This window comes from Triturus cristatus, chromosome 4_1, assembly GCF_964204655.1.
Source record: "Triturus cristatus chromosome 4_1, aTriCri1.1, whole genome shotgun sequence".
Taxonomy (NCBI): Eukaryota; Metazoa; Chordata; class Amphibia; order Caudata; family Salamandridae; genus Triturus; species Triturus cristatus.
Window position 1 is genome coordinate 1278275311 of NC_140585.1, and position 26689 is coordinate 1278301999.

Here is a 26689-nt window from a genome sequence, read left to right on the forward strand (position 1 = left end):
GTATAGGGGAATGCTCGAAGCGGAGCTGTAGTCCAAGATGGTACCCACTGACTTATAGATTGTAAACTAAATATTTCCCTCATCCTGTGTCTTGATGCCACCCTGTTCTGCCATTACTCGCTGGACCAAAACACTGCTGTGCCAAAGCACTAGCCAGTTTTGCAAACCAATGATACAGCCTTAAGGGTGATTGGGCACTTATTCTAACTAGACACTTTACGTTGGCAGTCCACAAAGTTCATTTACCCCTTCCGGCAAGATATAAGAATTTAGAGATGGCCAACTCTGTTCACAAGGCTGCTTCCCTCTTCTTTACGGCTACCTTATTTTCTCCATCTTCTTCATTTCTTCTACACTGCCCACCTCAGCATTTTGATGCAACCATAGAGTGTCATAGCATATTTTTTAAGCAATAAATAATTTTACTCTCCGATAGGTTTATCCAATCCATCCTTGGTTGCTGCGTGTTGCATCAGCCAAACTTTTAACCCGAAGGGAGCAGCACCCCTTGATACCTGCCAAGCAATCGGACACCAAGGTGATAATGGCAAAATTGCAGGTAGACTAAGCAAACAAGCAAATTAAGTAATACCATACATTTTAAGAAAGTGGAAGGTTTTAGGTGACTCTGGGGAAAACAAACATATAGCCCTCATATTTATGGGGCTCAAAGGAACATTTGCTCCTCCCAGTAAACATTTTGTTTTGCTCTCTCTTTATTTGTGTACATTGAATGGGAGGTTCCTATTGGTGTCAGACTCAGCCTCCTCCTCCTCCAGACCCCGCACAACTTACTTCCACATGCTGGGTGGAGATCTCAATAAGCCTTCAAGATTTGTTTGGAACTTATCACTGAAGAGGAACTTTACAGTAAGTGCAATTTCCGTTTCTACAAGACTCTCGGGAATAAATAAAGAGCACACATACATCTTAACAATGATCATAGATCAAGGGTAAGTTGCACCTAATTTGTTGGCCAGTGAGGCTCAATAATGGTATCCATAAAGAACTGAAGAAATCGACTCACTGAAGCAGTGTAATAAAATGAAACAACATATATTGTAGACTAATAATCAAAGCCCATTTCCTCTCAATTTCAGAAATAAGCTACATCAAGCATAGTTTCTCTAATGAACCGACCACTGCAGAAGTTTTCCTGATCCAACATCATCACAAGAATGACATTTACATTTATTTGGAACTTTTACTGCTTCCACCAAAAAACTAAAACGACCACCGCGACCATTAATTTTACAAAAAAATTATTTGTACCTAAAAAGATGTTGTTGCGTCCTGGATCTGATGATACAAAGTGCTTGTTAAGGCTTCCAGATAATGAGACAATTACCACTGGATATATAGTGAGGGTGTAACGCACATACTCGTCGAAGACAAAGTTTTCAAGAATAAACCTTCGATGGGAAAACATTTAACAGGAAACAACAAATTAAAATACGGCAACCAGTGACAAGATGCAAAAAAACTTACATTGGCTCAAATAGGAAGTAACATCACTAGTGTATGTTTTCTTTTCAAACAAAGACAGACACATCAAGATGGAGCATGGCTATTGTTAAATGAAATGCATAACCCAAAATTGATCTATCACTTGTTTTCAACATGATGCCATCTTTTTACCAAAAATGCTAAATCATAGACAGCTGTTGGAGAAGCAACAGCGAAAGCAAAAACAAGCAGCAGCTTTTTCCTAGATGTTTCAACGAAACTGACGAGCACTATCAACATGTTTTTCGATTACCTGAATTCTTTTAACCAATATTGTTCAATTGGTTCTTCATTTTCTTCCACCATAGTGTCTTTCCACGTTTTGAATCACTTTCTGTACTAAGGGTCACAATCCTTAAACAACAGGGAAGTACTGTAGTTGTTTCTGCCATTTATACATATCACGAGCTTCCGTCACCAACATCCATTGTTCACTGTGCATGAAGCGCTATAGTTTAGGTGCTACAAAATGGTACTTCACCCACACATAAATGGCGAACAACCTTAGGAGTAGAGTCACAGGCGTGTTCTCTTACCTTCATAAACAAGACAGGTCCATGAGAACAGGGGAAGGTAGAATGCAAGAAATGAGGAGTTTAAATGCATATGTGTTAACTCAGAGCAGGGACACCTTGGCTAGAATCTGTGCTACTTATAGCTTAGACATGCACTGGAAGTAGTTTGGTTTATGAACTAAATTAAAGTAAAAAGGTCTGCCACAAAGCATGAGTAATCACTTAAAAGTTGCCCAACGATCAGTCTTCCTGTTAATTTTGCAAGCAATTGATTTGATATATCTGGAGAGCTGCAAGTAAATGTATCGATTAGAGAGAGGAGGCTGAAGTAATGACCAGGAGACTTAATAAAGATGTAGATTTCTTCTTTATTTGGCAACCCCGAGCGAGGCCCAGGCAAGCAGCAATGTCACCAGCTCCAATGCATCTCCCTAACATTCTAACACACATTAATAAGTACTGAGAACACTCTAAGTGTTCTGATTCTTAATTCCACAGAACCAGGACAATTCTTCCAAAGAGAAATACAAAAAAAAACAATACTAAACATCCCCCTTCTTACAGAAAAAAAAGGAAGACAATTGGAGAAAAAAAACTGTAAAAAAACTGGTGAGACTGCACAAGATAAAATGGAAATTGTGAATCATAGTCTTCAAGTCACTTCAGTTTCACAATGGTTCTACCGAAGGTGCTAATTTTCTTTCCGCTAAACTCACCTTGCCCAGAGCCAAGGCACAGCTCAGAGCAAGCTTCATTCCTCAGATCATCTCCACTCTGAACACAAATATTGGAATCAACAGGTTTGGAAGAAGACAAACTCTCAGTGTGGACATTAATCCACCAATAGTTCTGCTCGTTGTTGAGCATAATTCAACATGTGACAAGGAACATTCTTAACTAAAGATAAACGACTCATATGGCATACACTGCCATCAGTTAATCTCACTGTGTTGTTCATGACCTTGACAATTTGTACAGGGGCACTAAATTTGCTTTTACCTTTAGCTACCTTTCTATTGGATTTTACACAAAACCATTGACCAACAGTCAACTTTACATCACGGACACCATGTTTCATTTCAAAGTTTTTTTTTGTCCTTAAGTTGAGAAGTTAAAATACAACTCCTGATCTTTTTTGTATCTCATTCCACTTGTTTGCTTCTATTCATCCAACATGGGTTGATCTTAGAGTGAGGAATACGGCCTCTCATAACACCAAAGGGACTCTCACCTTTGGCATCGTGACTAGTAACTCTGTAGGTCCATAGCATTTTCTTAAGTTCACAATCAATATTTTTCCTGCTTTGATTAGTCATTTGCAACACATCCTTATTAATGCGGTTGATCCTTTCCACGCCACCATTTCCCCTAGGATGATAGAGAGCAGTGCATCTATGTGAAATCCCTACCACCTCAAGTAATTCCTTCATTTCAACACACATAAATTGGACACCATTATCTGTAAGAATGGTTTGAGGGAAACCTTCACACAGAAATACACTGTCCAGGAATTTAATGACACAACTAGTGTCAACTTTATTGACAACTTTAAGTTCAATCCACCTTGAAAACAAATCCACTAACACGAGAATATACCTCTGAGACTCATCAGACCACACAATGGGACCCATAATGTCCAATGCTTCATCATACCAGGGAAGAGAAGTGCAACCTAAAGAGCTTAAAGGAGGGTTTTCTGAGATTTATCAGAATCCTCACATTCCATGCACGATCGCACAAACCTCTCTGTTTCAATATCAATTTTAGGCCACCAATAGAATGATTTGATGTTTTTCTTAGCACATGTTATACCAATGTGACCTTCATGATAAAAAATAACTAATTTTACTCCTTAAGTTGCGTGGAGGAATAATCTTGTCCCCTATCTTAACAAACAAACCATCAACTCCTAGTTCATTTTTAACTTCCCATAACGCTTTTAACTCACCAAGCAGTTTGGATTTAATACAACCCCAACCACATTGAATTTTGGTCCTGACAAGGTTAAGAGTTTCATCCTCCTTTTGAGCTTTTTCCCACTCTTCTTTTTGTAAGCTTTTTTCATTGTCTTTCGAAAACAAACTCGCAACACACACATCATTCCAAGGACTGGCATCCACTCCCCTCAGAGGGAGAGACATTCTAATAAACAAATCAGCAGTGACGTTCTTTTTCCCCGGAACATATTTAACATCATAAATAAAATCTTGTAGGCGCATGGAAAGTCTGGCAATTCTTGCAGATGTCCTAGATGATCAGTAGTAAGCAATTTAGCTAAAGGCTTATGATCAGTTTGAACAGTAAACCTCCTTCCGCAAAAGAACTTCCGAAAACGTTCTGAGCCCATACGCAGGCCAGTGTCTCTCTTTCAATAACGGAGTATTATTGTTCCGTGGGGGAAAGTGACCTGGAGGCGAACGCTATGACAATTTCTGCGCCACATCATCAATTTGAGTGAGGACACAGCCCAAACCCTTACCACTCACATCAGTAGCGATAAAGATTGTGGCAGAGGGATTAAAAGCTTGTAACTTAAAAGCTTCGCTGATGGCCCCCTAATATCAAGAAAAGCATTTTAACTTAAGTTGGTCTATTCAAATTTGGACTTGTTCTTTAATAAAGAACGCATTTCATAGGTTCGTTCTGAAAAATTTTCAACAAATTTAGAGTTAATTTCTGCCAAGCCCAGAAATGAGCATAGCTCATCTTTGTTCTTGGGAGAAGGAGCTTTGTTGATTGCTTCTGCAAGTTTCTCCTTGGGTTTGATACCTTTCTCGTTAATTTCATATTCCAGGTAAGTGGCTTTTTTTTCAGCAAACTTACATTTACTCATTTCAGCAGCTAAACCTTTCATACAAAGAATGTTGAGTACTTTCCTTAAAATTTCATCGTGATGCTGTTTAGTTTTACCCATAATCAAGATGTCATCTTAAAAATGTCACCTCTTTTAAGTCACTGAAAAGTTCAAACATAAGCCTTTGGAAGAAGGCTGCTGCAGATGCTAAACCAAATGGCATACGTTTGGATTGGAAGCATCCAAAGGGTGTGCAACAGGCTGTAAGATGTTTACTTTTTTATTCAATACAACCTGGTGATAAGCAGCAGACATGTCTAAAGTGGAGAACCATTTGTCATTTCTAGTTAAAGTTAACATTTCGTCAATGCGTGGGAGAGGAAACTGATCCACGATGATGTTATCATTGAGACCTCTAAAATTCACACACAGATGCACCTTGCCATTGGCACGTCTGCCTACAACTAATGGAGATACCCATTCAGAGGCTTCTATGAGATCTATGATACTAGAATCCTGCAATTTATTTATTTCTGACTTAACTTCATCTCTAACAATGAAGGGAATGCTGCGTGCTTTGCGAATTTTAGGTGGGGCTTCCTGTTTTAACCTCATAGCATGAGCGAAACCCTTCGATTTTGCCATTGCGGACAGCTGGAAATTCATGTAAGACCCAGTTCTTAGTGTTTTCTCTGGACTGCTGGGATCTAGGATAATCTCAAGTTTTTTCTGATCCTTCCAGACCAAAACTGAGGGTCCCTCTTTAGCCGCGTACAACTTACATAATGCATGTCTATCCTTGAATCTGAAAACAAGTTGCCTAAAACCAATGACATCAATCTTCTCCCCAGTGTAGTTCACAAGGTTGTTGACCATTACTACACAGAGATCTGAGTACCGGTACCTTAGCCCCTCCTCTAATCCCAACCCTACCTCTTAGTGGACCTCGCCTTTACTGACCGTCCTCTTTTCTGCCACCCCTTGTCCCACTGCTGAGAGGGCATAGTGAGTGTTTGTTGCCCCTCCCCCTACATGGAAATGCCCCTCCTGCTCTTTTCCCAGAAAGTAGGGTACAAGTCTGTGATGCCAATGGTGGTCCAGTCAGCGTTCTCCTCGAGTCTGAGGATGTGAAGGAGTTGGCCTAACGGCTAGGGTGGTCGACCTTGAATCTGGGGAACCGGGTTCGAGTCTCGGCAAGGACGCTGAACATCCTGTGATTCTGGGCAAATCACTTCATCTCCCCGTGCCTAACAAAAATGAATGTGTCCTCATGTAATGCAACTAGTGCTATGTAAAGCGCTCTGATACCCGATACCGGGTCAAGTTCGAGCTATGTAACAATCTGTATAAAAAAAATGTGAAGAGGTAAAGAAATTAAGGGAATTGAAAACCTAGGACAGCGCCAATACCCGCTCTTACTCTCTCTTTTCCCAACCATGGGAACTGGCACAAGTGGAGGAGTGTGTGTGGGAGGCAACTCTCATATCCTCCAAAACACACTGCTGCCCAACCACAAGAGCTGACATATCCCTCATAGGGAAACAATTGCATAGCGACAGTGTCACAGTGTGCTCCCTGGCAGTGTGGTTCAAGAATTCCAAAGCCAGAAACCCAAACCTCTTATGAAGCCTTGGTACTGGAACAGCTTTCATCCAACAGACCCCCTTTGTGTACCGAGGCAACCAACATTGTCAGGATGCCAGTGAAATGGTGAACAGTACACTTCACAAAATTTGTAAGATAACAAATGTATTAGTCAGTGAATCAAAAGCAAACTATGAAAATATTACTCACACAAAAATGTAGTTAACCCAGTGTCGCCTTACTATCAAAAAATGTGAAGGACTCAAGGTGTGATATCAGCCAAAAGATTTTTGCCCTGACCCTTGATTTGTTCAACGAGATTGAGGATCCAAAAAGCAAGGATAAGAGATGGGGCTCTCACCAACCATTCCCTAGACATAATTCACAAGGCTGGACACGTATGGTGATTACTTTAGATCTGTCAATAACTCTGCAAGGGGCACTTACATACGTTGAACTTCCCCTTTGTTCTGGATGAGACTTCAAAAACAACTATGAGCCTATATTTTACAAATATCAATCAATAAGCTTTATTTGATCATAAAAAAAATCATAAAAGCACATCAACAGTATACAAAACTCATAGAAATACAAACTCAGATTAAAAGATGATAAACATAATAAAAACAGCCTAAATATATATCCAACAGTTTAAAACAGTAGAGACTGCCTACAACGCAGGGTAAATTTGAGAAATGTTGCAATGCATGCACAAACCTCAGGGAAACAGAGCATCTGTAAATATAATAGCACAAGAATACATCTGGTCAATGCAGCACTCCGGAGTGGCGAGATTAAAAACCTTTTGGTGTAAATACGATAAAATTTACAAAAAAATACAAAGTTTGCCAGGGTTCCCGGAGAGTGCTCAACACAAAGACAGGTAAGGACAGCAGATGAATTAAATTGACCCAAGCAAAAGCAAAGCTGGCATCTAATGGTTCCAAACCTAAATCTAGGCAGGATTAATTTATCCCACGTGTTGGTCACCATGTCGATGTACGGCTCCAAACGTTGTGTTGTTTGAATCAACATATAATCTTTATTTGCGGGTTTCTGAAGTTCAACCTTCCCTATTTCCCCTTGCCTGGCGCCAAGAAATGTATTTTAAGCCAGTGTTTATCCATTGTAGATAACAATTCTGGGTTTAAGTAGAAAGAGGGCCAACTAGCTTAGTGAAAACATCCTTGGTATAGCATAACCAATGGATCCAGAGGCCCCTACACAGGATAAGCAGTCCGTTATACTCTTGCCTACAGCAACTGAATCCTGTTCAGGGAGCCAAATTAGCATTGTTTGCCCACAGAGCCACCTCGAGTTTATAGAGGCCCATGGGCACCCTATCTGGACCTGGGATTTTATTTGCAAATCTAGAAAAGATAGCCACAGGAACCTCCTCCAGAGAAAATTCTGTTTCAAGGAATAACATGGGACAGTATTTATTTGATACTAACCTTGTCTTTAAAAAATAAAAAGGTATAATTGTAAAAAATAAATAAAACATTAGCAGAGGCGAGTAGTGGAAACGTGAACAGGTTGTAAATACCTAAAATTTCCGTGTGAGGCTGTGTCTAGCCCTGTTATGTATTCATTCATTGTTTCAGTCATCCACTGATTTGTGATATGTATGTCCAGATGCACCTATTCGTTATAGTAAATGTACCTTCCTGATAACGTTATGAAATAATTGTTATTAATGAGAACAGCTGTTTCATAGGAGCAGTTTCTTGGTGTGTCTGGTTTCAATTTTACAGTGCACGGAAATGAATGCTTTTGGTCGTCTTAGATGTCATTTCAGTGCTTGGAGGTAGATGCTCAAAGCTTTGAGGACGTTTTGGTAAGCTCCAACATTGTTTTAATTAACTCAGAGCAAGGATGTTCATATTGACAGTAGTTTGCTCAGCCTTGGAAGGTGGTATGTCTTTCCCTGTACAAAAACTTTGCTTATGCTGGAGAACTAGAGGTGCACATTAAGACACAGAACCCACCACTGTAGTAACAGAGAGTACCATAGAGCTTTTAGACTGCTGAGGGTACACTGAGTTGGAAATCAGTTAGGTCAGAGTAGTGTCTTGGAAGGCAGGTAGGTGTGGGGTATAGCGTATTGCAACCTAGAGTGTGTTCCCGGTGAGTTCCCAACGGCAGGAACATCTGTCTGTGGGAAGCACTGGAAACAGCAGTAGTACAAATGTTCGGTTAGACATATGTTAAGTCAGGGTAGCTTGACAGCCTGTGGATCTGGGACAGACTTGGTAGGGATGGGACACATATTACATGGTAAGTCGACGCGGAAGACTCAGGATGCCCTCAATCACAAACACGGATGGGTAGGCTGCGGCCTTTAAGATGTTGGCAGGCCTAGATTTAGCAAGTCATCTGACCTGTCATTGATCATTGAAGGTTGATGGAGGTGAGGCAGGTTCTTTCATATTTAAGGCTAAAGTGTGAGCATCGTCCTGATTCTTTTCATGGCTGTTATCTTTTTAAGCTTTGTCAGTGCATATGGATGTTTATTGCAGGTATTTAGCCTTGCCTCAGTTCTTGGGAGGTTTTTACTCCTATATGATATTTCCTCCTGCATTTTTTGACTCTTTGGAAAACTCTCCCTAGCGGGAGGAGGTTGTCACAGGAAGGAAGATGGCGGAGGTTGTTACGGGAAGGAAGATGGCGGACTAGTGCCGCCTCGTCTCACAGCACAGCGAAGCTCCTGGCTGGCTACCCCAGTACCTGTCATTACCGCTAGCCGCTGAATGAAGGCTATGAGGCGCCTACTTACCTAGATGAGTGATACGCTAGAAGGCTTATTTTTCTGTCTTCCCCAGCGTTGTAGCTGACTCCGTAGCGTGGATGCTTGGACCGAGGTGTAATTTTCAGCAGCTTTGACGGACGGCGAGGCGAGTCTGCTGGCTGTCCGGCCCCTGCAGATCGGGGCTCAGTTGGTCGTGCCTTTCTTTTTTCGAGTTGGAGTTAAAGACCGACATGGCGCCGCTGAAAAACACATTGAAAGCAGCCTGTGTTACAAGGACTACGGGCTTACAACCCCCACCGCTCGGTGAAGAAGGCTGGACGACTCTGAACAACAAGAATGAATCTAAAGTCACCCCAGCTCGAGTGGGCAGACCCGCACTTCGGCTCCTGGAAGCAGGTAAAACCGCTGATTTAATTGTGGAGGGAGAGCTTCTCATACAAACGGCTGATGCAATAGCTATAGCATCTATATTGTGTAGCGCTGCGCAGAAAGATACACAGGAGCCAGCCGCTAACAACAGACTGTCTTTTGAGGATCCAGTGGGGAACTTAGAAGTGGAAACCGAATGTGACGATGCTGGTGAACCACCCAGAGTGTTGGACCATTGGGGGCCACTGAATCGGAGGCGATTCCAGTCACTCAGGAGGATGCCATCGCAGAAGTGCCTAACGTAGCACTGGGGGGCACTGAGGATATTGCGTTAGATGCTAACAGCGATAGCCCTAGTAGTACTCTCCAGAGCTGTAGCCTGTCTAGTCCCGAGGTGGATCAGAATGGTTTAAAAAGGTTATTATGTGGCCAAGACTGTACTCCCAAGCGCTCTGATCTGGGCACTAAACCAAAAAATAAGAGTTTAACTGTATCTAAGGCTATGCCTGAGGTAGCCAAACCTCGCAAAAGATCGACGGACCTGCAAGGGGCTAGCTGGCATAATAGCTCTGTAGGTCGGCGGAATGGAGAGCAGACCACTAAGAAAGTGGGTCCAAGCAAAGGGAGAGGTCAAGGCTCTGAGTTCTCGTCTGTCGGGTTCTGGTCCTGGCTGGTCAAGTGGCCAATCGGCGGAGGACTCTGTGAATTGTGAAAATATTGAAACCATTGGGGAACAAGAGATACCCTTAACTAACTCAGCGGACTACTCTAATGGGAACAGCTCTGAAAGCTCGCCCAGTCAAAATGAAGAGCTAGGTAATATGACCAAGCCAACCTCACTAGATTTGGTGCAAGAGACAGATGAGCTGCCTTCTTCTAAAGAGCCGTCTCTTGCGGTAATACTGCAGGCCTTACAAGAACAACAACGTGAGGCTCAGGATCATCATGCTCAGATTAGAGCAGACTACCTTAGTATTAAATTATCATTGGATGAGGTGATGGGTATTGTGGCCGGAATTACAAGAGATATGGTTGAGTTACAAAACTGGGTAGCAGAGACAGAGGAGTCAGTTACTGCTATAGCGAATACTGTGCAGTCTCACAACCTACAGCTCTTGGCTTGTCAAGCTAAGATTGAAGATTTAGAAAACCGGCAAAGGTGAAATAATTTAAGATTGTTTGGTGTTCCGGAGGGTAAGGAGGGCACTGACCCCCGAGCATTTGTGGTACAACTTTTTCCAAAAAGCCTTTCCGGATCTGTCTGATTGGGATTGGGTTTGGGACTGCCAAAGAGCACATAGACTCCCTATTACTGCACAGAGGCTCAATGCTCGGTATCCTTGGCCTATTCTAATTTTTTGGGGGAATTATTTGTTAAGACAGGCACTGTCTTTTAAAGCTCTGCCAAATTCGCCAGTAGGGGTTGACTCTTTATCGATTTTTTTATGATCTGATTTGAGCCGCACTACAATGGAAAAAAGATGGAAAATGAGACAACTCATCGATCCATTTAAAGCGACCGGGGCTCAGGTCTTTTTGCAGGAACCTGCCAGATTGAAAGTTATCAAGGATGGGCAGTCACAATTTTTCGTTTCGGACCTCGAGGCTAAGCAAGTATTAAGCAAATGGCAAATGACATGAACCTTCGGCAGGACTGACCGATCCAATAGGAATTGATAAAGTAGACAATGTTCTGGTTTTTTTTTCTGCAAAGGGTATCGGGAGGCGTAGACTAGAAAAGTATAGAGGCTGGGCTTGGGGCCTTTTGTTGCAGCCTCTGTGGCAGCTAGGGGTTTAGCTTGTTATATTTCATTTCTTTTCTTGCAGCTGTGGGGGGCTAGCCGGGGCTGGCTCTGTGGTGCGCTGAGGTGTTAGCTGTCATTTTCAGCTTTTTGGGGAGGGTGATTCCTTCTTTAGGAAACTGGGAGGGGGGGTAGGTCGTTTTTGAGGGGGCTGCAGATGGGCACTCCTGGGAGGGTTAAGGGTATAAAGAAAGAAAAAGTCAAAAAGAAGGTTTACAGTTTTTTGTTTTGGTGGTGTGAACTTTGGGATTATTAACTTTTTGCTTTGATGATTGGTAATTATATTAATGGGTATGGCAAGGATTAGGTGTCTATCTTGGAATGTGTCTGGGTTGAATAGAGGATCTAAAAGACAATTAGTACGGGAAGAGCTTAGGGCTTATAAACCCCATATAGTACTTTTAATGGAAACGCATTTAGCGTATAAAGATCGTGGCTTTCTCAATCAATTGGGCTTCCAGAATATAATATGTACTTCACAAAATGTGTCAATCAGGGGGACTGCCATTTTGGTGTCTAAAAGACTCAATTGTCCAATCCATAAGGTATTAGCGGACCAAAGAGGGAGGTGGGCCCTAGCTCAAATTGAGATTAACACTTTGAAATACGTGTTCTGTGTTCTATACGGCCCTAATGTTGACGATTCGACATTATTTGATGATATTTGTCTAGAATTAATGGGATGGTAGGGTGTGCTTGTTGTAATGGGAGATTTTAATTGTGTTATTAACTATGGCACGGATTCTACTAGCCGGCCACTTACTCCTAGAATGGCCAAGGTGAGGGCTTCCATTTTAGAATTAGGGCGTTTGCACTCGCTGCAAGATACGTGGCATTCTCTATTTCCAACTGCACCGGGGTACACGTACTATTCTATGCCACATTGGCAGTACTCTAGGATTGATATGGCCTGGGTTTCAGATACCATACTGGCGGGGTCAGACATGAAGATCTGTCCTAGGATCACATCTGATCACAACCCTATAATATTTTCCTTTTTGGCCAATTCTATTTCTAAAACGAACGGTTCCTTTTCTTTTCCACGGATTCTGAATATTTTGCTTTTATCTCTCAAAAAATCTCAGAATATCTTACAGATAATATAGGGTCTGCTTCACCATTTGTGGTATGGGATGCTATGAAAGCATTTATTCGTGGAGTCATTCAACAGTTTGTTTGGCAACAAAATAGAAAGCGGGAGAAACTAACTAAGAAAGCTTATCAAAGGCTTGTTATTTGCGAGCTTCAACATGCTGAGGCTGTCCGAATGTGAAAGGTAGATCAAGACTCTCTGTATATATCTCTTCGCGAGCACAGGGCCGCGATTAATAGGGTACTTAAAGAGAAGGTAGCGGCTTGTTTTACCAAGCAAAAGACACTGCAATATGGGTATGGGGACAGGATAGGGAAAGTCTTAGCACATCAGCTCATGGACAGCCGTCTTAAAACTAAGATTAAAGCTATTAAAGGCAAGGGTGGAATTGTATACAGGCGCCCCCAGGAGATCGCAGATCAGTTTTCCATTTTCTATCAGCAACTATATTCTCCCGGTTCAACACAAGATTTGATTGGTATGCAGAGTTATTTGCAAGCGAGCAATTTACTGACGTTGACAGAAGAGGATTCTCTTTTATTAGAGCAGGAGATTACCGTGGAGGAAATTGTGAAATCAATTGGGGGGCTCCCTCTAGGGAAGGCGGCTGGTAACAATGCTATTCCGGCAGAGTTTTATAAGTGCTGTAAGAGCCTCCTGGCCCGGTGCTTCGAGATCTAATTGCCCAAGTGTGGGTTACTGGTCGGGTACTAAATTCATGGAATATGGCCAACATAATTTGTTTTCTAAAAAAAGATAAAGTCCCAAAGGAACGGGCTTCGTATCGCCCAATCTCTTTAATAAATGCAGATGCTAAGGTGTTTGCTAAGATAGTGGCCACCCGGTTAGCTCCAATGATGGCCAGCCTGGTTTCTCTGCAGTGGCATGGGTTTATTCATGGGAGAGACACCAATACCCATGTCAACACGGCAGTGGCGGCTTTTGATGCTGCGGGGAAGTTAAAAATCAACCTGGGCATGGTCTTATTGGATGCAGAAAAAGCATTTGACCGGGTGGCCTGGGAATATCTCTGGGCAACACTCACAGCATTTGGGGTTAGGGAAAAATTCCGGAAGCTGGTTAGTGCTATGTATTACAACCCTATGGCTAGACTACGATATTTTAATATTCAAACTACTCCTTTTTCTATTCATTGCAGCACAAGGCAGGGCTGTCCCCTTTCTCCCCTTCTTTTCGCTCTTTATATAGAGACATTTATTAGGGCATTGTTGGCCAATAATACGATTTGTCCTTTGAATATTGGACAGGGCCTCTTGAAACTCATGGCGTATGCAGACGATATCACTATTTTCACGGAGGAGCCTAAGGAGGCTATAGAGAGCATTAATAGGGAGGCAATGAGTTTTGGCCTTTTTTCAGGTTATAAACTGAATAGTGATAAAACCCAAGTTCTTCTTAATTTTCAGCCGGAATTTCCAGTGGAAGGGACTTCTTTGACCGCTACCTACTTGGGGGTACGAATCTCGCCTAAGATTGAACTCATTCACTCTTTAAATTATGATTTTCTAATAGCTGCTGTTATTAAGCAACTGAAGTTGTGGCGCGAGCTCCCATTAAGTATCTTAGGGAGATGCAACGTCATAAAGATGAAGATACTCCCCAAGTTCTTGTATTTATTTAGGTCGATCCCGCTTAGGATTTCCAATTCGTTTTTGATAAGCTGGATGGGGCCTTGAGCAGTTTCATCTGGGGTTATAAAAAATCAAGACGTGCCATTGGGTCTATGAAGCTCCCATATAATCAGGGCGGTTTAGACCTCCCTGACTTTAAACTTTATTTTTGGGCTGCTTTCATTGGCCGTTTGCGCAGCCTTCTGAACCCAGAGCAAACGGATTTTTGGTATTGGTTGGTTCTTGGCTCTGAGAGCCAGATGTTTCTGTACTGAATCAATTACCCTAATTATTTTAAACGTGTACGGTTTAAGACCATTCAAGACTGTGTATATATTTGGCAGGGCATTAAAACCAGATCCTCCTTATCTCTTATACATGACAAACTTCCCCTCTGGGGGAACCCAATGCTGCCCAGAGTATTTCAGAATGCAGCGGCCAGTCAATGGGCTAGGTACGGTGTGCATTGTCTTGGGCAATTACTCGATTGTAATGGCATTAAGTTATTTGTGAATCTTCTGCTAATTTTTTATATTCCTCAACGGTTGTTTTTTAAATATATACAGGTTAGGAATTATTTTGTTAAAAACTTAGCTGCTCGGAGCGTCTCTGGTTCTGATATGTGTGAGTGTTTGTATTCCCAGAACCGGCAGGCTACCATTAGTAAGGCGTATCAAATCCTCCATCAGCATAGAGTAGAGGGCTGCGAGAAAATAGCTTCTAGCTGGAGCGAGATCTTCGGGGAAAATATTGCTACAGAAAAGGTGAAGATAGCCCTTAATACTATTGCCCTTTCTGTACATTCAGTGAACTTACGATTGCAGCATTTCCGGACACTTTGCTTACTTTATTACACCCTGGAGAGGATTGTCAGATGGTCTCAAGGGGCGGCTGGATTGGGAAGGATTTATGGTGGATTGCGTCATAATTGCCCCAAATGTGGGCTATATGCGGCTGGTATTACTCATATGTTTGTTTTGTGTCCTGCTTTAAGTCTTTTTTGGGATCAAATATCAGTGGCAATTAAAATTAGACTTGGGCGTGAATTCATATTCACGACAGCCAAAAAGATGCTAGGACACAAGGAAGATTGTGGTCGGTATAGTTCCATAATGGCAGTCATGTTGGTTGCTGCCCGGCTGGCGATAGGTAGAGTTTGGATCTCTCCCAAACCCCCACAGTGTTGGAATGGTGGTTAATTGTTAAAGAAACGGGGGGAAGGGAGAAGGCACTAGCTAAAGCAAGGGGTATTCAGGCCCTGCTAAAATATAGGTCTATATGGGGTTGTTTGGAAGAATCATATGGCTAATAAGTGGGGGAATTCTAGTTGTTGGTTCTCTGTGATTCCTTTGATATTTGTTTGCTTATAATCTTCTTGAAATGTTTGTTTTCTCTTTACAGACTTTCTTATGTATATTTGGATGTGTAACTTTTTAAGGGAATTCCCACCCCTATTCTATCCTGCCTTTTCTCTTTGCTTGTACTTCTTTTTGACAATAAAAAAATGTAAAAAAACAAAAAAGGACAACACTCCCTAGCTTTGTGTAATGCATTGGCTGGCTGGCAAAGTGACTACTAAGAGCACTCACCCTGACCTCAGGTTCAGGGAACGTGCGACCAAGGCGAGAACCCCCTGCATCCAATCCTTCAGAAAATGGGTTGAAGATAACATTAGCTTCAATTACTGGATACATTTTAGCAGCATCATTCACAAGTGTGAAAGGTCTCTTATGATCTATTGTATGCAACAAATAAAGCTTTATAAAATATACATGTGTTTTTCAAACTTCAAAAATTAAACATTTTGGACAGAACTGATGTAAGAATGATAATCACTTTTGTGAGCGAGTAAAGTTTGATGCATATTTATCTATATTAGGAAGTGACAAGTCAGCTCATAGTCTGATAAAGACCATAAAATGTGGTTGCTGAGAGCAGTGATATGTGCTAAAAGAGATCTTCTTGGAAATGGAAGCTCATTAGGAAACCTAGGGTAGAAGTGGGACTGGGGGGTTTGGTACATTTCACAAGTGTGTACAGAGCATCCTTCAGAGTAGAAATCAATATGTAATATTTTGAGGATATTTGGTTCAGCTTGCTAGAAGTATACATTTCTAACTAGAATGTTAGGGCTTGAGAAATTGTACTGCATGGTAAAAATCCCAAACGCATGCTTTCCTTCTTTCCCTATTTTCCTGACTTGATAGCTAGGTCTATTCCTGCTCCTTTCCTCTATAAATCATTCAGCTTATATGAGAATCACGAATGAACCAATATTGAATGTTGTTGGAAAATACATTCGCCATATATAGATATATTGTAGCAAGAACACTCAGGTACTTTGAGAGTAATAGGGATAAGTATAACTTTTGGAAAACCTCAAGCCATATTCTACTTTGAAGTGTTTCAGCCATCCTGCTACTCCTCATTTGGAAAGATTTTCAGTATTAAAAGAGTGCCACACGACTGGTTTCCCCACTGGTGAGGCATTGGCAGATGTAAAAAATGCCTTGCATTTTGTAGTAGTGTGAACTACAGACTAGTATTGATGCTCTCTAAACACCCATTGTTACACTGCCCCCCAAAAAAACCTAACATCATCCAGTCTCTCACTAAACTGAAAACTGCAATGGCCCTATCGCATGTATCAGTCCATGGCAGAGACTGCAAACTTGAAATAACCAAACCAAGCCTGACCCCGGGGAATTAGGGAAATCTTTGGGAGACTACACCACCCTCCAATCTGAAAGCTGTTCAAGCGGCTGTTCAGGGTATTTTTTGCAACTATTAACTTATGTGTTCATCTTGCTCCATTCTGAGAAAATATCTGTGACAGAGCAAACGTCCACAGGTCCTGAAGAGAACATGGAGTCTCAAGCTCCTCAAAATTCCATGAAAGTGGCTGGCTTCTCTCAAGTGCAACTTCCTGTTCCTGGCAGTCTAATGAGTAACAGCTTACATCTGGTATGTGAAATAACATCAACAATCTCAGTCCACAGTAGCATCAAGGTCTACTAAGTAACCATATGCCAATAGAAATGAGCCCCTAAAGATGTACACACAAAGCTTTATACCTTGGCAACCATAATTACTTGGCAAAACAATTACTCACCCCAAGGGCCCGTTACTCTCTGTAAAGCTCAGAATCCATGCTTCTGGAGTCAGCCTGACTCAATAAATAAAGAACTAGTCCTAAATCACTTTCAGGAAGAGCCCTGGAATTTGGAACTCAGTTTCCTCTGTCATGCACAAAACCCCTCTTTTGAACCTTTGAAAAAACAGAATTTGCCATAACCTAGTACTGGCAGGAAGGCTTGCTCGGCAGTCTGCCCGGCTTCGGTTTCACAGCACAGGAGACTCACTGAATGAAACTTCCGTTTAAGCATTTAAGCTATCTGGAATTAACCGCACCGGGACAGATGTCTTTTCACAAAAAGTAGGGGAACGGTTTTTCATAAGTTAAAAAAAGTATTGGCACTTTGTACCCCTCCGATCTCGCCCACTCCAACCTCTGGGTTTTAGACTGTGGACATGGGAGAACGTTGTTAAATGCATCACATATCGCAAACACCGAGGACACCAGCAAACTTTCATCCAACCATACGTCACATTTCCCATCAGAAAAGGGTACATTATGGCCTCAATCCGCAAAAAAGGGACATAGGCGAGAAATAAAATGAATTTATGATAGTAAGTTACACTTTCTGATTCACAGAATCAAAAATTGGATACGTTTGGGGCCATAAATTGCAATGGGGTTGAGTGTCCTCCAACATGGCAGATTTTCCAGTCACAGATGTAGGTTTTGGGTGGAAAGGGTGCTAGAGGCACAAGGCAACAAATGTGTACAAACGTGTGTGTTTGTGCATTTTCACAAACATATCACAGGAATTTTTGCACCCTGAAAACACACATCAATTCACTCTTTGGAATGAAGTAGTAAGTGACCATCTCTGATGGAAAAGCGGTGACACAATGCTGGAATGAAAAATATGTACTCTGGGAACCCACAAATTTTCGGATGTAGAAAATGGCAGGGTTGAATAGCAAGTGAAGCCAGGCAGGGTAGAGTCAAGAGAGGGCAGAGTCAGAAGGAAGAGAGCCACAGACCTGCCAGTGTACAACAACCCACCGTGTGCGATGAGGACACCAGGACGGGGCGAGACCTTAAATCCACTACCTTAGAAGATCTGAAAGTGCTTCTGAGTGGGTGTGACTTTCAAGGCAGGGAACGGGGCTTTGGGCACTGCCCGTGAGTTAGAGTGACCATCCTAAGATAACAATCTGAAGTTTCAAAGGCTGACACTGACGTCTTGGGAAGGTTGTAAAATCTCGATGGACATCAGCTCAGCCTTGAACACAATGTGAGTTGGAAACACTCCCTATAAGAGCATTCCAACTCGCATTGTCCTCACTAGGTCACTGAGTGAAAGGAGCCGAAATCATGTGAAAGTGACACATGGTGGCACTGTGTGAGTTGACAGGTCTGAAGTCAACATCAGCACACCAATGGCCAGCAATTATGTGCATTATTTTTTACTAAGTCGGCCTCCGAGAAAACTTGTGTGCAGAAAATTGATCTGGCTCTGTTGGCCTAAAAGAGACTTTGTGTAATATATGTTGAGAGATTTGCAACATGAAATTGTGTGGATGAATTATGTGCCTGCTGATAGCTATTATGTGTAACCCAATCAAAATCCTGGTAAAATAGCTCGGAGGGTTATGTGTTAGCTACAAACAGCAGCCTGTAAGCCTCAAGGATAAACATTAACATAGGTTTTTCACCAATGTTTCATTCTTCTAAGGTTGATAACATGAGTGCAACTAAGTTAGGAAGAAGCAATTAACAATTAAGTTCCAAAAACACTTATTTGTATTGTCTGTTAAATAAACAATCATTTTAAATGTAATAAACCATATAACGCTATATGTTTAACATACAGAGTGAGTTTGAGAGAGTAAACTATTGTCTGTCTATTTCTTTGCAGATGTTTGAAGCCACCCTGTTGGCTGATTCTTTGTTTCTACTGACACGATAACTACTGACACGATAAAACTCATAAAAAGTACTTTCTAATTTCCTTTTAAAGGAGTTGTCGTGGGGAAAAGACCCAGAAATTCCTTCTTCTGCTTGGAGGCAGCAGCATCGCTCCACATACACTCTGGGGCCTTTTTACAAACCCCTTGTGCCGCCAGTACATCACTTTTTCCCATATTAAAAGTGACTTGTAAATAAGCCCCAGTATGTGCGCATACACCACTGCATGTTCCCTAGGTAACAGGGAAGCAGATTCATCAGGGACCCTTATGCCTTTTAGTAGCTGCCAGAATTGAAGTCCACTCCAACAAGTAACACACACATATTTCACAGAGAACTTACAGAGAAGAAAATACTCTCCCTGCTATAGATTTCTTTAAAGCTACATTACCGAATAATTTGCTCTCTCAAATTTTCAGACTTGTGGGAAATAAGCATGAATTAATTCGGAAAAATTAGATTAATGCTTGGAAATCAACTGACATACATTTATACTAACAAGCCTAGGATTCTTCTTAATCCCCTGAAAGTCAGAAATCTACTCCAACTGTAGGGCTAACCATACAGTGGTAGATTATCAACTTTTTACATGGCCTAATATATTTAAATAAAACAACAGTTGATGGAGAAAGCAGCTTGTCACAGAGCCTCTGGGTTACTAAAAAATCCCTCAAAGCATTAGGAAACACAAGTGCAATTTCTGCCACAGGAAATGTTTCCTTAATTTGAAGAATGTAATGATCAAATGAAAGCTGTATATTTTTATTAAATATATTGACTTCACATACCATAAAACAACCTCGAAGGATAAAATTGCTAATGCCACCGTAGTCGAAGTCGCGTTGGCCACATCTCCACTGTACGTTAACACAACGGAAAAGTTCAAAAGTGTGGCTATAGTTGTCCATGTAGCATAAACTGCGATTCCATTATGGACCTACAAAATAATTAAGATCTTAAAAGTATGAATAACATTACGAAAAAAAGGGTCATTTTTTATTATGTATTCATTCTCGTTTGCATGAATCTCTGGAGATCCAACGCCTAGTTGAAATAACCTACTGCACCAGTACCTAGGGAGCCCCTAATAAACGATGCACTGAGTCTTCTCCTTTTTAGGTCTCGCCTGACCCAGCGCATGCGCTGGTCTGGCGAGACTTATTGAGAGGGCTCCAAAAAGTGCTACCAGGCCAGCCTAGAGCTACAGTGTATGTGCACGGGCGCGCGCACCGCGCTTTACCGCGATTACTTTCACTTTCACGGCCGCACGGCCGCTTTGAAGTTTGATCCCGATCGCGATCACTTTCATAGCCAATAGGTCTCGCTTTTGGGACCTTATAAGTATTCAGTTATGCAACTGTTGCATGGCTAAACACTTATAAGGTCCAAAATTCGAGACCTATTGGCTATGCCAATGCTTGTTTTTATTGAAACACAAAATGTCTTAGAACATTGGAATGTTGGGAGCTCCATTGAAAACAATGGAGTGCTCCGGGCTTATAATGGCTGGTATAAGCCCGGAGCACCAACATTCCAATGTGTCTTTGTTCACAGCTCTGGCTGTGAACAAAGACTTCAGGGAGCCTGAGGGGATTTCAGTCCCCTCTCGCTCCCTGAAGGCTTTGTTTTGTTAGAACATTCTGCCCTCTAGTGGCAGAATGTTCTAATAGCCTTATAGCCCTTCGTAGCAGGGCTATACCGGCTTTTAAAGTCCCTCTGCTTTGTTAAAGTCCCTCGCCTTCGGCTCGGGCCTTTAACGCTGCAGCGGGCCTTTAACAGCCGGTATAGCCCGCTACGGCGGGCTATAAGGCTATATTACAGTCATCTCATAATAAGCAACAAGGCGACACATTTCAGCACTTAGTGGAAGGAGCTCATGTGTAATTCATCTTTTGAAGAAATGAGATTGCGCCATGAAAATACTTTAAGGTACAGAATTTATCCTTCAGTCCAGTATTCTTTTGGAACATCTAACTCTGAAAAGTGGTAGTGGAGTTTTCCCAAACAGAGAGGGATGACAATCCCTGAAACCAAACATAAGACACTTGATGAAGACTTATTGCTACTAAAGAGCTTTTACAAGCCATTTCTCATGGAACGGTGTCAAACTGGAAAATGTGGAGAGGTCACTGAAGAAGAATATCGAATGATCTACATCGATTTTGTGATTTAAAACAAAGTAACGTACAGTAACAAATTCCTTACATTCTTGTTCTATGTGGCCCTTTTCTACCATATGAGTGAGATTAGCTTGAGAGCACAGCACAGTGAGTAATCACATTCAAGTTTTGCATTTTATTAAGGCGTCCAACAGCTACACAGTATGATTCTTTGCTGAATGTATTGCTCCATGTGGGCTGATGTTTGATAAGTTTGGCAAGCTGCATTTGGGATTTGAATTCTGAGTTCAATTTTCCATCCAGTTCTCTCTTTTCCTAAACAGGATAAACTTTACTGCCTAAATTGGGATAAGGTAGACTCGAATGTTTACTGCATTTGCCCCACTGTGGGATGTCTCTTTTTAAAAAAAGTACATAAAACCCTAACCGACATTCTTCATCATCGAGCTCCTCATGACCAAGTTCGTAACACTATTATGAGGTGGGCAGCCTTGGGAGCACTCTGCGAGGTGTTTTACTGTGTGTTGAGTGAAAAAAGCTATTGAAGAAGACTACTCTCAATTGCTGTGAGAAGAGTGAGTATTCAGCTCTCAAGAGGAAGGGGTCTAAAAGTAAAAATGCATAGGGGATGGTAATTGGCTTGAATATTCTGTTCTGAACTTCCATGCTGCTGAATTATAAAGTTAACAAGGAAATATGGTGGAATTTTGTGATGCATCCCCGGCAGTCAACTTTGGATATTTAGACCACATTTACAATGACAACACAACATGGACAAATTCCACTGGTCTACAACCACTGTCTGTTACTATCTCCTATCCACCCGACCCCTCTGTTGTCTTGTTTCCCTATTAGCATGTCTGTGTCTCCCAAATAGTATTTCTTGTTGTCGTGTATTTTACTTTGGCACATGATGAATAGTGACCTATCCACCTGACCTCAGGTAGCATGCCTTATCACACTCTACAGGAGGCATCTTGTGGGTGAGCAAAACTTACAGTGTATTGGCACTCTCCTTATGCATGGTCAGCCAGTGTTTCTACATGTCAGGGTGTTGAATGTGTACAACTGCGTACATGTGTATCACTGATACCCAATACCAATATTTTCCCCTGAAAGTTTGTGAGGATTTTGCACCTAACCTAAATGCATTGAAGATCAGTTGTGGCAGACTTGCTCGATCAAGAGGAGATTCTGCATTGAGAAGAAGGGCAAATAGAGGAGTAGTTGTATACTTAAAACAACATAAAAGCTATCTGAGAAAATGTCAGAATTTAAATCAAAATGCTTACCATTTACTTTGCACACAGTAAAATCTCAGATTCACTCTGGAATTTGGCCCTGGGGATGCTGAACCTGAGAGTATCAATCTCATCTAAGAAAAAATCTACACCAGTTTCACCTTCTGCCTTAGAAGCAGGCCCTGAGTGGGAATGAGGGAGCTGTAAGTACAGGGGAGGAAGAAACTGAATATGCAGGGACTGATGTAGATTCCCTCAACCTACCAGTCAACTCTGGATTTTTCGTTCAGGGAAACTGGTTGTCAACAGTGGTGGCTACTCTGCTAAGGTAGAGGAACGTCACCCCACTGCTTCAGCTGCCAGCTGAATACAAAACATAAAATGATAATAACGCTCGTTATTATCATATCGTTTTTTGTATTCAGCTTGAAGCTGAAGTCAGGACGGAGGTGGCAGCACCTAAAGTGCGCATGATGCTTTGGCCGGTAGTCTTGGGCCGTCCAAAGCCACATGCGCACTCTGCAAGTTATCCACGCTGGCTGAGAACATGCACAGCCTGCCAGCCCCGGTGTAAGCACTGAACCATGGCGCTCTGACCAATTACAACGCTGCTAAGGCAGCATTTTGATTGGTCAGGGGATTCTGGGAGGCTGTGCACTTCCTGCCGAGAGGAGGATGGAGAAAGAAGAGGGGGCGGCCAGCAGTAAAGATGTAAGTGCTTTTTCTTATTATTCCTCTCCCTTTCCTCCTCCTGCCCCACATTTGACCCCTGGTTGGTAGCAGCCGCTACTGGTTGTCAACTTCTGTAGGCTCACCGCATTGGCTCCTATATAGACACCAATTACCATTCATAGTCTGTCCAGCGCCCACACAACACGTGTACCTAACCATGCACAGACGATAGAGACTATACAGCTATTCGACAATGGGGACTATACAGCTTTTTTAGGGGGAAAGCTTGTATGCCCTCTCCTTTCCAACTGTACAAGTGAAAAGGCCTGTGCCTGTGCAACAACCAGCTTACACCAGCCAACAGTAGTATTCACCCTCTACAGATAAGGCGCTGAGTGATAGTAACTTTTTGCCTACTCTTGTAGCTGCTTTGTGTTCTGCAAATTCTATAAGCGTTGAGTTCCTCAATGTTGTGCATTTGGTTTTAATTCTTCACACTCGAGTGCCCGTGGAGTGCATGTTTTCTGAGCATGCACAAAATAGACCAATCTACACATGTTTTAGAGACTTTACTCCATCACCACCCAAAAATGTACTTTACCTAGTTTTACCTATTTGCCCCGATGCACAATAGGGGCCCTAAAGGGTAACATTCAAGCCAAACCTATAGTACTCAAACTGATAACTTACAGAAAGCATCATTGTTTCCTCTGCGAGGTGCCCAGGGAGTATCTTTAAATATTTCTAAACATTTTCTTTGTCACAATCCAGCATCCATGCCAGAAAATAAGCATGATACGATAGTTAGTTTTTGATGTTACCATAAAAATTTACACCAAATATGTGAAGTAGTTCAAGTGAGTCTACACCTCCAGGCACAACCATGCTACATTAGCTTCAAGAGGCGCCTGAACACTGAATACAACTGAGAAATGATAGACAGGAAATAACTCCCTAAATCAGACCACTTTCTGACTTCCTGCCATCGTCCTTATTCAACTGTCGTTTAATTTGTGCCAGTCGTTGCGGACCAATAAGGATTTTTTATCATCTTTGACCCATAGCAAGAGAGAGAAAGGCAGAAACAGGAGAAAGGAGGAGGAAGAGAAACACAAGAAAACAGCGATTCACAGGGAAAGCAAAAAAAATTTAAAAAAACAATTATGGCAAAGTCAATAGGTCTAACCTTCAGCAAACCAATTGGCAAAGCAGCAAATGGCAAAAAGAGGAAAGAATAACAACAAAACAAAAGTCAACATAGGCATAAGTCATCACACTTGTGGGCATATGCATCATGATGCCAAGTCAACTAGGCATGCTGTGTTAAATGCCTGCATGCTTCACCACGCATTCACATATGGCATGGTTCAGCATCCATTTTGTTTTTACTCACCATTCCAAGACAACGGACGCCAATCGTGGAGCAGTAAATATAAAGAAAGTCAAATGTACACAAACATAAAAAAAGGAGTAGTCTGGCAACAAATTGAAGCAGCTGAGCCCTCCAAAATATTTTGTAAAAGCATTTCTTAAATGAGCACAATGAGTGAAACACAGAGGCGTGGGCAACAAGAGCTGGAGGGGGAGGGGGTGTTGCACGATCAAGGTAGGAGCCTGAGGTGAGAGGGAGAAATAAATGTAAAAAAAGAAAAAAAAAGAAAAGATATAGCAACTATACAGGAAGGCTGAGGAGAGAGTAACACGGGTGGAGTGAGCATTTAGGTGGAAGCAGCTAATGAGGAAGAGAGGGCAAAATAAAATGCCTGCAATCCCATGCAGTGATGAAAGACAGCAAAAAGTAGTTCCCTATATGTAAGCAGTGGAAGGATAAAAGCCATCCAATTAAAAGATTGGTAAAGAAACTGTGCTCCAGAGGAGGGAAAAACACAAGGAGGAGGAAAGCCATTGAATAGGAAGCAAGCAAATGAGACTGCCAAGAAAGAAAGTCTGTGCCAAGAAACAGGCTGGCACAAAAATGTACTAGTGCAGGACACAATATGCCTTTTTGACAACATACCCCTAAAAGCTGCCTGTAGGCAAGGCCCAGAAAGTGAGATAAAGAAACAAGAAGTGTAGAGTGGTGGAGGAAAGAAGCATGGGGTGGATTCAAGACTAAGCTTCCTTAGTAATGGCAACCCTGGCATTCAGCAATGGGTCATAAGAAAAAATTGGGCACCTGCACATTTTATTTTGTTTGTTTGTTGGTTTTTATTTTATTCAACAGATATCTGTGAAGTAGCTAATGGTGTGGTACTGCACACAATCCTTATATTAACAATAAAGAGGAACTTACGAGAATCCGGATGAGCCAAAGGTCTAGTTTTCTAGACTTCTGCAGCCATAAGCCATTAATGTACAGTGCGCGGTAAGAGATGATGAGGACACAGTAGTTTGTGAAGGCAATGAATGCCAGGAACACCAGGGCTGGAATGATATACCTGTAAAAGAAGAAGTGGAACAATAGGTGCATGGAGATAGTGTGGCATTTTCACTATATAGACAAATTAACAGAATTAGTCAGGGGTTCAGTGTTTAAGAGCTGGGAAGTGCTGCTACTGTTCCATCAAAAGCACTACACTATGGGCAAGAAGTTCAGCTACTTGGTCATAAGATCACCTCTGCTGAGAAGAGCTGGTACTGTCCCAATGAAAATTCAGCAGATCTGCTGATAAGTGCTAGCATTGTCAAATAAAGAGTGGCAGCCATGCAGATCGATACAGATGCCTCCTTCTCCCTAAAAGCCGCAGTATTGTGTCTTGGCGGTGAGGTGTATAAAATGTCTACATGCCACCAGATACAGATGTCTTTGGGTGTCAGAGGATGACAGGGAGTTACAAGGTGAGCAGCCATTTTTGATAGCTTTCTTGAATCAATACCAGAAGGGGGGTGGCGATGGAGTGTCCCAACACCGAGATAGCCAGTCGGAAGAAAAGGATGCAATGTGATCTGTAATTTTCCTCTCACCACTATTAAGCAAAGGCTGGTAGGATTCTGCTTGCTTTTTCCACGACTTGAAAAAAGGGACGAGTTATAAACACATTTTTCATTGAGAATTTGGATAAACCTTTAAAAATCTAAAACCAAACCCCCAACTTGACTAGTAAAAACCCATGCGGCCCTAATGAATGCCTTCTGGGTATTTACTAGGATGATCCCATCCCTACCTCTAATTGCTGTTTGCTACATCAAAAAATAGAGATGGCCATATTCATATGAAGAGTGATCTATCTACTAGGGATACATCCATGCTGCATGGGGGAAACCAATTGATGTATTATCCCAGCCGAACTATTACTCAAGGCTTTCAAAAACACCAGTGTTAATCAAAGGATATTAGGTAGTAAGAAGGACATTTCCTGGGGTGTTTATTTTTCTCCAGGAATATCACTATGTTTATTTATATTTTTGATAAAGGGACCTTTAATTGCTCAAAAAACCCATTGATTTTATCAAGGAAAAATGGGCTAACATGCCATTAAAAATGCAGATGGATTTAATTTTAAACCAGTGGACTTACTTCCGAGCTGACCTTTTATTCCCATGATTTTCTCCCCCAATGTAAAAGGGTTGTTCAA

The 26689-nt window shown here is 41.9% G+C and overlaps 1 long non-coding RNA gene across 1 annotated transcript; it reads right to left on the reverse strand.

Annotated features, from left to right (window-relative positions):
- Positions 1-1278: 1278 nt before the first annotated feature.
- LOC146856580 (uncharacterized) lies at positions 1279-25546 on the reverse strand. Its single transcript, XR_014980969.1, has 3 exons — positions 25408-25546; positions 19870-20018; positions 1279-1412 (listed from the first exon to the last, which is right to left on the reverse strand). It is a non-coding gene; the product is annotated as an uncharacterized LOC146856580 (long non-coding RNA).
- Between the last annotated feature and the right edge of the window lie 1143 nt (positions 25547-26689).